The sequence below is a fragment of the Hipposideros armiger genome, unplaced genomic scaffold (assembly GCF_001890085.2).
Source record: "Hipposideros armiger isolate ML-2016 unplaced genomic scaffold, ASM189008v1 scaffold_257, whole genome shotgun sequence".
Classification (NCBI taxonomy): Eukaryota; Metazoa; Chordata; class Mammalia; order Chiroptera; family Hipposideridae; genus Hipposideros; species Hipposideros armiger.
Genome location: NW_017731607.1, coordinates 480,007 through 487,204, shown reverse-complemented (window position 1 = coordinate 487,204; position 7,198 = coordinate 480,007).

Here is a 7,198-nt window from a genome sequence, read left to right as displayed (position 1 = left end):
GAGGCCATTTGGGGGCACTTGCTTCGCCTTTCATCCTTTCATTTCCTACTAGTGACATCTAGTGGTACCCCTGGCATGAGTTTTGTTACCTACCACTGAAAACACCAACTTTTCCTCTGTGATCTTGCCCTTCAATGTCTGTAGCTTCAAATGTCCCTTCTCACCTTGGTGATCCCTGCTCCTCTGTTCTGAGCATCAGGATGTTTCTAGGCAGGCTTTTCTGGGACCAAGTTCTTCCTTTTAGAGAGGTTCAAAAACTGCCTTCAATCCTAAGCCAAAGTCTGTCTTATGAGCTAGTAAAAACACAAGTTTCAAATATGTCCACAAAATAGTATTTCCTATTTCTTAAAACCAAAAAGGGTGACAACATTGCCCTTCTTAGGCCATTGGGATTCAGATCAGATTCAGTGAGGGTGGTTTTAAATCTACCTATTTGCTTATGACTCCTAGTGAAAGTCTCCACAACATTCATTTGTTTTGACGACCTACCTGACATTCCTACCTGGATATTGTGGCAGAAACAGTGGTGTTCACCAAACATCCCATCTACTAGCCCACATTTCCCAGCCCCACCTACAGTTGGTTGAGGCCATGTTACTAGTTTTGGCCAATGGGCTGTGGGTTTCACTCCTAGACTGAAGCATAGGAGAGCTGGTATGAGACCTCTCCAGTCATCTCTTTTTCTGTCACAACAATTGACCTTCTGGATGGTGGAGCCTGCACTAACCTTGTTCCCTGAGTGACTGTGTGGAACAGACCACCCACCCCCTCCCTCAACAGCTTCCACCAAGCCATAGAAGACATGTAACTTAAGCGAGAATAAACTTTTGTTGTGTTAAGCCACTGAAATTTTAAGGTTTATGATTGCAACAGTATATTTAACTGAATGTCTCATGCATAGCTATCTCCAATTTTATGTATTCAAAACTGGAATAATTTTCTCCCATAAACCTATACTTCATTTGTCTTTTCCATCTCCGTAAGTGACATGTACATGCTTAAGGTGGAAACCTGGATGCCATACTTACATCTCCCTTTTCCTCTTCACTCTTCCTGTGCAGAAAAGACTTAACATAGCTGACCTGAGATTGTTATCCTTAAAAAGCTCTGCTTGCAAGGACGGCCCTTGGCTGGCATCTGGGAACTGGCTAGCAAAGAGTTTCCTACACTGATAAAAGACTTCCCCTAAATAACAGGGGTGACTGTACTGTTTGTGCAAACAATATGATTTATGTGACCACAACCTGCTTTGTTTCAGGGAGTCTGGCACTTTGGTACATGCCAGGCAGAAGTGCCTACATGACCACCCTTCAATAAAAACCTTAGGTGCTGAGTCTCTACCAGGCTTCCTTCGGTGGAAACATTGCACACGTGTTTTTGCATTTTATTGCTGGAGGAAGAGTAAGGTCTATGTGACCCCTCCTGAGAGGGCGAGAGGATAAGGGAGCCTTCACATGGATTCCTCCATATTCCACCTGTGTCCGTTTTCCATATGATCCAGCTGTGTAGCTTTACAACATCACTGTAATAATCTTAGCATCAGAAGAACTATATGATGAGTCCTGTGAGTCCCAGTGAACCCCCAAACATGATGTGGTCTTAGGGACCCCATGGTATCCCCCCATGTCTAATCCAGCACTGAGGCCTATCAATTCCACTTTCTAAAATGTATTTCAAATTACTCTGCTTCTTTACTTATATGTTGTCATCACTCTGGAAGGTGCCATCATCTTTTATTTGTGTTGAACTTTGAGAAGGCCAATAAATAACACCTTTCTTTCCTGCCTGAGTTTGGAACCAAACAGGAAGAGATCACAGGATGCGCTTTATTTAATAATAAAAATCTAGATTGGAGTGGCTTAAATGTGCAGCCAAATGGATTTGCTAACAGTCTCCTGAATAAAATGTGTGTATCCTAGCTGCTACCTTTAGAGCTGTCCTCTTGAGAGGGTGCACCAGGTTGTACCGTCTCTGCAGGCACACACGGATGAAGGAGACGGAAGAGGCTGAGCAGAGCACACACACACACACACACACACACACACACACACACACACACACAAATAATAATTTAAAAAAGGTGGGGGTGGGAGTAAAGATTGGAGATTTTAATAGGAAATTATAAGATTTCTTGCTCACTCCTGATTTCATCTTCCAGGTAGAACCCCAGGTCCTAGGCATTAAGCAAATGCTACACAAGCTGGCCATATGTGGAGATGGAGAAGGGAGTGTGGTCAGTGAACACCACGTAATCTGCACTGAGGCTCAAGCAAAAACCCTGGTATTAATACGAAGCCAGGCTTAGCAAATATGCACAGAGGTATGTGGGCCCAGCAAAGACGCAGCCTGGAGGGCCTTAGGTGATGTGGGCCTCATGGAGCGGCTGCTGCTTGTCCTTGACCACTGTTCAGAACATATTCATTCTACTACACTGGGTCGCAGCAGAGGTAGGGAGGCCACAAAGACTTTGACCGCAAAGACCTTGGGAAGCAGGCATAGCTGAGGCAAGGACTAAATTATAGGAAAGATGTCTTTTGGTACATTGGCCTTTCAGACAGTACTGGAGAAGTTAATTAAACAAGCTTTAGGTCCCCTCACATGCTTGGGCCCTTTCCAAGGTCCTGAAAGACCCTAGTAATGTATTCACATGGTCATCTTTCATGTCCTTTTCATATAATTTGAAAACACACAAAACTACAGAAAAGTAGTACAGAGAGCTCTATCCCCAAACAACCATTTGAGAGTTTGTTGCCAATCTGATGCCCTATCTGCCCCTAATGCTTTAGTGTGTATTTCCTGAGAATAAGGACATTTGTCTACATAACCACAATACAACCACCAAAATCAGGAAGTTAACACTGACATATTTCTACCACCTAGTCCTCAAATCCACTTCGGAATCAAGTTGCATTTCGTTTTCATGCCTCTTTAGCATCCCTGTCTGGAACAATCCCTGTCTTTCCTTGACATTCATCACATTGATATTTTTTAAGGTTGTAGGCCATTTTTGTTGAACGTTCATCAACTGAGGTTTGTCTGACAGTTCCTCATGATTACTTTCAGGTTGTGCATCTTTGGCAGGAACATCACAGAGATTGGATTCTGAGCCCTGCATGGCTGGCCCCCTGTTCCCTTCCCACTTGTCTCCAGCTGGCCTCACTACCCCACCACGTTGCCGTCTGTCCCGCTCAGGCTCTGTGATCTCCTGCTCTGCGCCACTGTTTGTGCCCTTCTCCCCCAGCCGGCATGGGTATCTACCCTGCTCTGTCCCACTCACTAGCTCTAAGACTGAATTGTTCAGGAAGGAAAGAGAAGAGGGGAAGGAATAATGGTCATCTGTTTTTATAAGAAGTGCAAAAGTAAGATGATTTAACTTCAATGGAATAAGGCCGTTGTCTCTTTTTCTTCCGTCATACAGGCGTTTGGTGGATTTGGCCATGGGGCAGTTGAGTTGGAAATCCATTTAGTTTAGGCTTAGTGGGATATATTTGTGTGGTTTGCCGCTCATTCTATGTATAGTTAAGTTTTCCCTGGCTGTCACAGTGTGGAAATGGCTTTCCAGAATTCCCCCAATGCCCACTGTGATGATCTCCATGCTCACATGTAGGTGAGGGCCAGGGTTCTATCAAAATGTGAGCATGTGCTGGCACAGGAAGTATGGTAGTCCTGGAGGAGAAACAAGGTTTGAACAGAGGGAGCCAGAAACTAGTCTGTGGGAAATTCTAACCACAGACTTTTGGTAAAATTCTAAGCACCAGACTCTGTTCTTGTTGACACACAGTACACATGAGATATGCTCAGTAATACCACATGTAAACTATAAACCTACCCTATAGCTTTCTTGATGGGAATCATATGCAAGAGAATTTATCAAAATTCCTTTGTCTATAAGCATACAAACCTGTATTAGCACTACAAATAGTTTTTTTATGCTTGTTAATTAAAAAATGATTATACTATAGGAAAGATTGAATTATCTTTCTATTCCCTTTATATAAAGTGTTATCATAAAATTGTTATCAGATGAAAGGATGACTAAAGAGTAGGTAGACAAAAACTGTAGGTGAAAAGTGTTGCAAAGGTGTGTCTGGCAATTAATGTTTATTATTATGTAAGTTTTTTATGATATGTAAGTTTTTTAATATTTATATTTTTGTGGTTATTTGCCGACTCTAAATAAATATTCACTTTCATACTTAATTTTAAATTTATTATTTTATCTTTTTTTTTTTTTAGCTGAGCCATCCTGCCACCTGTTGGTAGCTCAGTGGCGGCTCAGCTCCGGCCAGGACTCACACTCTTGAGCAAGCTCTTAACCAACTGAACCATTCGGCTGTCCCCCCCCCCCTTTTTTTTTTTGCTCTCCCTCCCCTGTCCCTGTCACACTGGGACTTGGATCTATCCTCAGCTGTATTTAAACTGCAAGGTGGCTGAGCTCTGTGCGTGCTACAGAGTACTAATGAGCATTAGCTGGCAATTGTCCATGACAGGTCTTGGTAGACCACTGCCTGGGTTGCTCCAAACTCCATTCTGCTTTCTGGTTCAGAGAGGGAAGCACGGAGGTATTAGCCTTGGATTCACGTAGTATGAAACATCCTCCAAGCCACTCCACACCATCCCGTGGAGTCAAGATAGTGCTAGAGAAATCGTACCTAGAGGCAGACTGCTTAGCTAGAGTCACTGAAAACACATGCTCAAGAGAGCTCCATGGCATGAGGTAGATAGAGGCCTTGCTCACTTAGTAGGAGAGTTCGGAGTGAAATGGCAATGAAGAGATTTTTAATCTGTAAGAAGGAAAAGACACCTAGAGACTGGGTCTTCCACCTTTGCAAATTTCTAAACTTGCTAGAAGGCAAGAATAATTTGATTGCCTCTGTCTCAGATAAATGCATAGTTGGATCTTCTCCCCGTCTCCTGATTTGTTCAACATGATGCCCAAATTAACCTCTTATGAAAAGATTTCCCCCAGTTGAGTTTACCTTCATAGGTTGTAGATTTGGACTATCTTCATTGACCAGCTGACAGCTCCCCCTGGGGATGCTGAGATCAAGATCTTGCCTTCTTTCAGATCCTAAATCCATACTATTATATTATAGAACCTTTGGCAACACCAAATACTGTTTTGTTTGGCCATTGTTCTAGGGGCAGGGAGTAGTTTGTTTCCTAACTTCAGAAGGTAATTGATGGGCCAGTGCTAAGATAATGTTCTGCTTCCTGTTAAAACCTTGAACTCTTTAAAAGAATGAGGCTCATCATAAAAAGGGAATTGATCAAATAGGAACTCAGAGGGCCTAAAGGAATGATCTCTTTCAGGGAGAGACAGGCTGCGGCTACTACTGCTAAAGGATCCACAGCTCACCCAAGCTTTAGGACCCCTCCAGCAGGGACTTTGCTGAATCAGCAATCGAGGAGGCCTTTTTTATGTCATACAAGGGTAAGACATTTTGATTTTTGAACTTTAATTCTTTGGATTTGTCGTCTTTGGGTTTTAACTTGCAGGAAGATTTAATCTCTCAAACTCAGTTTCTCCTCAGACATCGGTTTGGAATACAGATATGGAAAAGGTTTGTTTCGGTTTTTTGGTTGTTGTTGGTTTTGTTTTAAACTGGGCCCCTCTAATCCCAACATGGGAGACAGTCCTGGAGTGTTAAGTCTACTTGAAATCCCCTCACCTGAGACCCAGGGGGTAAGGGATGTGTGTCCCCTTTTAACACCTCACTAAGCCTGGTGTTTCTGGCATGGGCGTGCTGCATTGAGGGTGGGTTTTATATGGTGTTAAGATCTTTATATAGGTTGTAAGCAGCATTTTAATTCTTGAACACAATGGCCGACTTCAGCCCCTCTTGTTATGGAATTGATTAGGTTCATGCAACTTGCTTGCAGGGGTCATTCCCCAGTATTTTGCACCTTCATGCCACCTTGGGTATCACCTTTGCATATTTCTGACTTTGCTATTGATGCTTCTGCATCTGGTTCCTCAGGTCCTAGGGAACAAGAATACCTCTGCCACATGCTTTTCACAACACTGCCTCTCTTCAGGTCTGGAATGTTCTGGGCTTTGTATGGTGGAATATGCCTTCAGAGCTTCAGTCCCCTCTGCTGTGCTTTATTCTTTCTAGGAAGGCTCAGCTCCTTCTTACAGTTTCACTTGCTCCTTCCATTGACCTCTTTCTTTCTCTGTCACATGCGCTGTCTGCCAAAACTGAGTGCCTTCCTTGCTTCCTTTTACTTTCTTCTTGTTTTCTAGCCCAGGCTGGTTTTTTTCTGGGTCTGCACGAATAGTGCACTATGCAAAAACAAATTTACCTTTAGTTGGATGATATCAATGGGAGATAATCTTCCATCAACCCAACATCTAAGCCAGACCTGTACTTGCTCTGGTGTTGTGCAGCCTGGCGTTGCTTTAGTATGTGTCATCTTGCTTGTGTCTTTTCTAGAGCCCTAACTCAACAGAGTTCTCTTGCCTGTTCCCACAAGGTGTAGGTATTAGTATCTACAACTACAGTAACTGTATCACTTTCAAAGTCACCTAAAACACTGAGTATTTTATCCTGGTTTTCCTAGTCTTTCCCTCCCTTAAATCCATGCAAATCTCTGTACCTGCTTATCATATCTGCACTAGTCTTCAGGGAGGTGTTTCTAACGGGCTAGACCAGAAGGTGGGGTTGGTTACAAAGGGTTACGAAGACCATATGTGACTGCTAGAGGTCTGAGTGTGTGAGTGTGTGATTGTGTGAGTGTGTGTGTTGGAGATGGGGACAATTCCCAAAGAAAGGGTTATTGTAAAGATGACAGAAGCTCCTAAAAGGTATTTATTTGGAGAATCATTTTGCATATTAATATATTGAAGGCTCTGAGAGGCACTGCTGTAAAGAAACCTGGTTGGGAGGAGAGGAATGCATTAGAAAATACCATAAGGAAATAGTCAGAAAAACTCAAAATGTGGGATATTTTACAAGACAACTGCAAGGTTGTCTTTTAAAAAATACAATTTATTTTTTAAATAGGTCATGGAGGCTGCTTTAGAATTAAAGAGACTAGAAGACATAATAATCAAATCAGTATGTAGACTATAGTTAGATTTTGGTTCGAAGGAAAAAAAATCTATTCAAATTATATTAAGGACAAAAGGGAAAATTTGAATATGGACTGAGTATTGGGTGATATTAGGGAATTAATGTGAATTTTCTTAAATGTG